Raw genomic sequence first — 8,182 nt, 5'->3', positions numbered from 1 at the left:
ACAACTCCCAGCGTCCTCCGCGCGGCGGCGGCGCGGACTCGCCCCGGCCCCGCCCCTCGGCTCGGCCCCGCCCCCGCCCGCCGAAGTCTGCGCGCGAAGTCCGTGGCGCGAATTTGAGACTGCAGTGTAGCGCCGAGCGGTTCCGGGTGTGACGCTCAGGACAGCGGCGCGCGGGCTCGGCGCGAGGCAAGTGGAGCCGGCCGTGAGGGTCTTCAGGGTTGGGGAACGGCGCGCGTGTCGTAAACTCGGGGCTCATGCCTTCGCCTGGTCGATCGGCTACAGAGAGCGGACGTAGGGGACGCTGAGGCGACGGGAAGCGCGCTGCGGAGGGGAGAGCGCGGGCAGCAGCCCGCTGGAGAGGGCGGGGCGGCTTCCGCTGGAGGTTCAGGGCCGGGTAGAAGGTAGACGAGGGCCGAAACCCTTGTACGGGACAGGGTCTGAAGAGAGGCCTGGAGGGGCGGGACTACCTGGAAGGGGCGCGGTTATATAGGGATGAGGGGAGGGGAAAGGCTGTCGGTGGGCGGGGCCATCCGGAAGTTGGACGGGCCGGGGGAGGTGGGCCCACCTGGAAGGGGGTGGGGCTAGGGAAAAGTTTAACAGTGGACGCGGCTGGGGGAAAGGTTGAAGGCGAGGGGTCAGCTTTAAGGAGTGAGCCCAGGTAGATGGAGGTGAGGCCAGAGGAAAGTCAGTGGTAAGAGCTAGGCCTAGGCAAAGGCCTTATGAAAGGTCTCGAACCTTCTGGACGGGGGGGAGGTCTGGCCTTGTGTGTGCCTGATGAGGGGGCGGGGCCAAGGGAAGAGCAGTGAAGGGGCGGCTGGACGGCGAGGAGGAGGCCAAGGCCTGGGAGGGCGTGGGGCCACAGAGGAGGTTAGCTGAAAGGTCTGGGCTAATTGTTACCCGAGATGGTGGAGGGAGGGCCAGAAGAGCTTGGGGAGGGAAGAGAGAAGGATCTTGAGGCCCTTAAGTGAGGAGGAAGCTTCAAGGGTAAGGGGGAGGGTACTTGGGAGGAAGAGGGGGCGTTTGGAAAGGAGAGCTGGCGTCTGAAAGCTGAGGGGAATCAGTGAGGGGAGCCAGCAGAAAATGGGATTAAGGACATTACTCCTTGGCCACCATCCCCTTTTCAGCCCGTTTGAATTTCTGACTTATTAGGCAGCCTGAGAAGAAGGCACGAGGAAAAGGCAGGAAGGACGTGTTAAGTAAGACCTCCTTAATTTCATCTTATCTTAGGATTCCCTGGGAGCTCGGTAGGCCTGCAGACTTTCCCCCTCCATTCCCAGGATTCTGATTCAGTAGGTCTGGGAGTGCGGCGGGGATATGTTAAACGTGAATCCCTGGCGGTTCTCAGAACTGGCACCCTTCGTTTTATAGTATCCGTCATTGACCAGCTGTGTGGCCCTGGACAAGGCAGTTGCCCTCTCCTGTCTCAGCTTCCTGAGTTGTCTTTTGGGGGAATGCTGAGTTGTTTTAAACCTCAGAGCAGGAGGGAGAGTAGCATATTTAGGGGAAAGGTGTAAAATATTTCACAGGAGTGGGGTGAGGATAGGGGACAGGTCAGGAAACGTGAGCTTTTACTAAATAGAAGAAATGCAGACTTGAGCCTTCTGGCCTGTCATCCTCAGACCATTCACCCCTAAACACCCTTTTACATCCCCCTTGTTACCATGGTCTCCAGGTTTGAAAGATCTTGCTTATAAACCCTAAATTCTTTAGTAATGTTTTTGTTATCCCAATGTTTAGTAATCAAAGGAGTGTGTGTGGGCCAGTGCGTTCAGTGCCAGCACTGTTTTAGGTCCCGTGGCCGTATCTTTGAACAAATAGACAAAATCCCTATCTTTATGGAACTTACATTTGAGCCCTGCACTGCTTAATACCGTAGCCATTAGCCACGTGTGGCTATTGAATTTTTTTTATGAGTAGGTATTACTTTTATTATTTTTTTAATTTAATTTTTATTTTATACTGGGGTATAGCTGATTTATAATATTGTGTTAGTTGCAGGTGTACAGCAAAGTGATTCAGTTATACATATATCCATTCTTTTTCAGATTCTTTTCCCATATAGATTATTACAGAATATTGAGTAGAGTTCCCTGTGCTATACAGTAGGTCCTTGTTGATTATCTATTTTATACATAGTAGTAGCTATTGAAATTCAAGTTAGGGCTTCCCTGGTGGCGCAGTGGTTGAGAATCTGCCTGCCAATGCAGGGGACACGGGTTCGAGCCCTGGTCTGGGAAGATCCCACATGCCGCGGAGCAACTAGGCCCGTGAGCCACAATTACTGGGCCTGCGCGTCTGGAGCCTGTGCTCCGCAACAAGAGAGGCCACGATAGTGGGAGGCCCGCGCACCGTGATGAAGAGTGGCCCCCGCTCGCCGCAACTAGAGAAAGCCCTAGCACAGAAACGAAGACCCAACATAGCAATCAATCAATCAATCAATCAGTAAATCTTAAAAAAAAAAAATTCAAGTTAATTAAAAACAAATGAAAAACTCAGTGCCTCAGTCGCACTAGCTGCCTTTCAAATGCCCAGAAGCCACATATGGCTAGAGCTCCCTTTCTGGACAATGCGGATAGAGAACATTTCTATCAGGCAGAAAGTCCTGTTTGAAGCACTGCTCTAGAGGGTGAGACAAATTCTAATTTATAAGGTCAGGTTGTGCTCTGTGCTGTTAAGAAAAAGAGGGAGGGGACAGTAGAGCAGGCCAGGGGGAGCGGTAGCCGGACCTGAATCATTGGTAACTCCATTGATTTTTTTTTAATAATAAAAAAAATTACATATAGTAAGATTTACTCTTTTAAATTTGAAACATTTAGAGTTATGTCACCACCGCCACAATCAAGGTACAGAACCGTTCCATCACCCCTAAAAATGATTCTGGGGCTCCCTTTAAGTCCTCCGTCTGGCAACCACTGATTCCTCTCCTTTTCTGTAGTGTATCAGTAGATCACTCCTTTTTATTGCCGAGTAAGCGTAAACACAGTTTAGAACATTCTACAATGGAATACTAGCCAGCAATTAAATGCATTGTATGATGTACCACAATTTGTTCATCCATTCACCCATTGAAGGACATTCGGGTTTTTTACAGTTTTTGGCGATTATAAGCAGACCTGTTGCTGTAAACATTAGGTTACAGGTTTTTGTGTGAACATAGGATTGCACTGGGTAAATACCCAGAAGTGGGATTGCTGGGTCAATATGGTAAATGTATGCTTAACGGTTTGAGAAACTGCCAAACTTTTCCAAAAGTGACTGGACCATTTTGCATTCCCACCAGAAATATATGAGAGTTCCAGTTGCTCCCCATCTTCCCCAGCCCTTGGTATTGTCACTTGTTTGATAATTAAATAATAGGTATGTAGTGGACTCCAAGGTTTTTGACCTGTGCAGCTGGGTGAAAAAAGCTATCAATGCTGAGATGGAGAACATTGGTTGGAGGAGGGATAAAAGTGAGTGTATGCGTGTGTGTATGTGTGTGTCTTTTCTCAGAGTTTGGATTTGGTCCCATTGAGTCTGAGATGTTGGTTAGATATCCAGATGGAGATAGCACAGAAAACTAGAAATATGAGTCCTTGAGTTTAGAGGGGAAGTCACAGCTAGAGGTAGACATTTTGGGGTCGTCATCATCCCAGAGTATGTTTAAGCCATCAAACTGGATAAGGTCTCCAACGGAGTGGGTGTAAATAGGACAGAGAGGAGGGATTGGGCCTTGGGCACTGCAACCGTTAGAAAGTGAGTTGCTACATTTTTTGTTGCTGCTGTAACATATTACCAGGAACTGAGTGGCTTAAAACAGCACAAATTTTTATTCTCCTGCAGTTTCTGAGGCCAGAAGTTTAAAATTGGTTTCCCTAAAATCGAGGTGTTGGCAGGGCTACATCCCTTCTGGGGGCTTTAGGGAAAATCGTTTCCTTGCATTTTCCAGCTTTTAGAGGCCACCTGCATTCCTTGACTGGTGGCCCCTTCCTCCATCTTCAAAGCCAGCGAGGTAGCATCTCCAATCTCTGACTCTAAGCCCCTCCTTCCACTTACAAGGATCACTTGTAATCACTTTTAAGTGATTACACTGGGCCCACCTGTATAATCCACAGTACTCTCCCCACCTCAGAACGCTTAATCACATCTGCAGAGTCTCTTGCCACATAGGGTAACATATCCACAGGTCCAGGATTAGCGTGGGGACATCTTTGGGGGGCACTTATTCTTCTCACCGCAGTGGCTAAGACCCATCGCAGGAATCCAGGAAATAGTAGACACTGAGGTGAGGGTGTGGTTTGAAGGAAGAATTTCAATGGAGCAAGGAGTCAGATGTTTCTAATGCTGCTGATGGGCCAAGATGAGGAACAAGAAATGACTTTTGGATTTAGCAGCCCAGAGGTCCTCAATCATCTTAATGAACAAGGTCCAGCTGAGTGATGTGGGGAAACTTAAAGGTTCAAGCGGGGATGGGAGGAGAGACACTGGAGGTGGTGCCTTGGGACAGTTCTTTCTATGACTTCTCTAAAAAGGGGAGCAGAGAAATGGGGCGATAGCTGCCAGGAGCACGTGGGGTCAAGAGAGGGGTGTTTGTTTGTTTGTTTAGATGGGAGGAGTCACAGCAGAATTGTAAACCGATAGGGATGGTCTAGTAGAGAGAAAAGTTGATGATGCAGGAGAGAAGGGAGAGGCGTGCTGGAGCATGGGGTTTGAGGAGGTGAGAGGGCGTAAGATCTGGTGCGCAGGTCGAGGGTCTGGCCTTAAATGCGGGCACGGCTGGGTGGTCGCAGTACCGACAGCTGGGAGTCGGAGCGCCTGCGCGCAGGCGGAGTTGCGGAGGCAGATAAGGTGGTGGGAACTTGTCTCTCCCGATTGCTGCCATTTCCTCGGCCGAGGAGGAGAGTGGAGGCGGTGCCGGCGGCTGGAGAAGCCGGTGTGAAGTACGTTCTGGGAGAGCAGGAGGGTTGAATGGTCTGGGGGAATGGAGGGACTTGGACCGTAGTCCGAAGGACCTCTGGGGACCAGTCCAGGTCCGTTCTGCGGGTGCAGGCACGGGGTAGGTGGAAAGTTGGCTGGAATCAGCAGCTTTGGGGTTTTGCACGGTGAGACGGAGGGCGGGAGTTAAGAGCAAGAGAGCGACGAAAGACGGTAATGGTGCCCCGGCATCTACGCGAGTCAAAGCAGGAAGGGAGGACGTGATGCGGAGGGAAAGTGAAAAGAAGGAGGATTGACTGGTTTGTAGACTTAGGGAAGGGCAGGGAAACTTTTGGAGTTGAGTTCCTAAAGGAAGTTGGCTGGCAACTTAGGGGTGGTGGTTGGAGAATAAATAGGCTGTTTGAGGTATAAATCAGCATATAAATGGTATTTAACGCCAGGGCCCTGAGCCCTGAGCTTCGAATCAAGAAATTGGGTTTTAGTCGAGTTCGTTAATTTGTTCATTCCTTCATTTTTTCCAGTCTCCTTGTTGGAACGCTGAGTCCTATTTCATCCTTATTTACTTTGCACATTTTTTTTTTTTTTTGGCCGCGCCGGCGAGTGGGCGTCTTAGTTCCCCCAGCAGGGATCGAACCCTGTGCTCCCTGCATTGTTAGCGCGGAGCATTAACTATTGGACCACCAGGCACGTCCCGTACTTTGCATATCTTTGACAGTGGGGCCCGTGAGGTTTTTCAAGAGCAGGGACTGGGTTTCCTTTCCTGTATTGTCCCAGAGACTGAAAGCCTTGGGAGCCCTGCAGTGACTTCTGCGTGAGGCTCTGTTCTCCCTTGTGTGGAAGTGAATTTAGGGGCTCCCTGGCTGGTTGGGAAGAAAAGATCTTGACTTTGACACATAATTCATGTGCAGGATAGGTTAGAACTTTCTCAAGTGAGGGACTCATACCAATACTTGTGCTTTTTGAGGGGGGAAGGAGGCTGGGTTATTCACTACCTTATTGATTTTCATGAATTCTGAGCTTTGGGCTGTATACGCAAATTATATTTTTATTTACAATTTTAGGTTACTTTTTCATCTTTGACTCATAAAAACTTTCAGACAGAAAAGTAGAGCAACTAGGATAATAGGCCACCACCTCGATTTTACAGCTGTTAACATTTTGCTATGTTTGCACCATCTAATTTTCTGAATAAAAAAATTTAACGTTTATTGTAGAAGTTTCAAACATACACAAAAGTGGAGAGTAGTGTCATGAATCCCTGTGTACCCATTACCCAGCCCCAGGAATGATCAAAATATGTGCATTCTTATTTCGTCTATATGCTCCTTAATTCCCCCCAAAAACCCTGAATTATTTTAAAGCAAACTTCAGGCATTTGCTGAAATATTTGAACTAGTTTACAGACATCATGACATTTTGTCCCTATTTATTTCAGCATGCTTCTTTAAGCAATAAAGGCTTTTTCTGATTTGAGTTTCACACATTAAAAAATTAACAGAGGGCTTCCCTGGTGGCACAGTGGTTGAGAATCTGCCTGCCAATGCAGGGGACACGGGTTCGAGCCCTGGTCTGGGAAGATCCCACATGCCGCGTAGCAACTGGGCCCGTGAGCCGCAATTGCTGAGCCTGCGCGTCTGGAGCCTGTGCTCCGCAACAAGAGAGGCCGCGATAGTGAGAGGCCCGCGCACCGCGATGAAGAGTGGCCCCCGCTTGCCGCAACTAGAGAAAGCCCTCGCACAGAAACGAAGACCCAACACAGCCATAAATAAATAAAATTTTAAAAAAAAATTAACAGAATTACTTAAGGAAACGAAGTGGTGTATGGGTATGACATTAAATAACACTAACGCTCATAAGAAAGTTAATCCCTTTATATTCTCTTTCAGTTTGTCTTAGAAAGGCTCCCTTTGGTGCAGGGTGCCTTTCACAGCCCCCTCTAGCACTTGGCTAATTACCGCTTTGAACAAACAGAAAGCAGCAGGTCTGGGCTCAGAGCCTCCAGCAGCCAATGCTTCTAACTAGAACCTAATCATCTGGTTTTGTTCTTTTTATTTTTGCGGCTGTCTCCTATTTGTGACAAGCGATGCTGTTCTGTCTGTGGGAGTGACGGAAATGGGAGTGCAGGGTGCCTAGGATCTGGAGCCAGGTTGTCTGAATTTGGATCCCCCGTTTGCTGCTTACGAGCGCTGTGATTCAGGATAAGTGATTTAACCTTTCTGTGCCTCACTTTTCTCATCAGTGACATGGGGATAACAGTTGGAAATGCTTGAGTGGGTGGTTGGGAAGTATGGGGTCACATTATCGTTGGTACAGTTGTTATCTCAACAGCCCCCAGATCTAGGGCCACCTCCATCTCCCTCGATCCCAATATGGAGGGACCCCTTCCTTCCTCACCCTCAGAATGTTAGTGGTTAAGGACACAGGCTCTGGAGCCAGACACCTGGCTTTGGATCCTGGCTCTGCAACTCATTAGGCTGTGTGACCTTGAGCAGGTTACTCGACCTCTCTGTGCTTCCGTCACCTCATTTGTAAAATCAGGACAATGATGAATTGTAATAGCTTTTGCATGAATTAATTCATATAAAGTTTTGGAAGAGTGCCTACCGCCCACTAAGCACCCCAGTTCATAAGAAGTTGATTCTTTCACAGAAAAAATAATTCAGTGAAAAAAAATTCAGGGTTTACCTAGATATGGTGGAAATTGCCAAGGTGGTATGAAGAATGTCTGAAGGTTGGGAAATAATTTTTGGAGGAGATGGGAGTGAACCAGGCACAGCCCCATGGCTCCAGAGCCCCACATCTGATTGGAAAGTTAAACTCTGAATGTAATCTGGGGACCACGGGGTGGACGCAGTAAGTGTGATGAGAGAAGTACTAATTAACCACCATGAGAGGCCAGGAGAGTGAGCTGCTCTCCCAGCAGGTGCCCCCGGGAGGCTTCCTGGCGGCCCATCAGCTCAGAGCTGGGCCAAGGGGACTGGCCCTTGTTGGCGGCGGGGGGGGGGGGGGGGGCAGGGGGGGCAGGGGGGGCAGGGCCTCGCCAGAGGGAAGAGCCAGGAGGAAGGAGTGGGGAGCTGAGAAAGAGGATTAGAAAAGTTATCTGGGGCTTAGATTTACTATTTAAAAAAAAAGTCGAACAGGTAATAAATGCGTATGGTTCAAAATAAAATCAGGACAGAGGTACACAGTGACCAGTTCGGCTCACAGCCCGTCACCTTGTCGGCCCCAGCCACTTCTGTTGCTTTCTTGGTTATCTTTCCAGAGTTTC

At 49.0% G+C, this 8,182-nt stretch overlaps 1 protein-coding gene across 5 annotated transcripts in view; it reads left to right on the top strand.

The window, feature by feature from the left end:
- Nucleotides 1–50: 50 nt before the first annotated feature.
- Nucleotides 51–8,182, top strand: part of LIG1 (DNA ligase 1) — a 39,430-nt gene continuing 31,298 nt past the window's right edge. For 3 of the 5 annotated variants that reach the window (XM_082368582.1, XM_082368580.1, XM_082368581.1), the window contains exon 1: nt 125–186. The gene's annotated coding sequence lies outside the window, so the exon portion shown is untranslated. Of the gene's footprint in view, nt 187–4,900; nt 4,920–8,182 lie in introns of those variants that run through there. The other 2 variants (XM_082368583.1, XM_082368584.1) reach the window with 2 other exon arrangements.

The sequence above is a fragment of the Balaenoptera borealis genome (assembly GCF_965194805.1).
Source record: "Balaenoptera borealis genome assembly, chromosome: 19".
NCBI classification, from domain to species: Eukaryota; Metazoa; Chordata; class Mammalia; order Artiodactyla; family Balaenopteridae; genus Balaenoptera; species Balaenoptera borealis.
The sequence above is the reverse complement of the archived record's forward strand: the minus strand, read 5'-3'. Positions and strand labels throughout refer to the sequence as shown.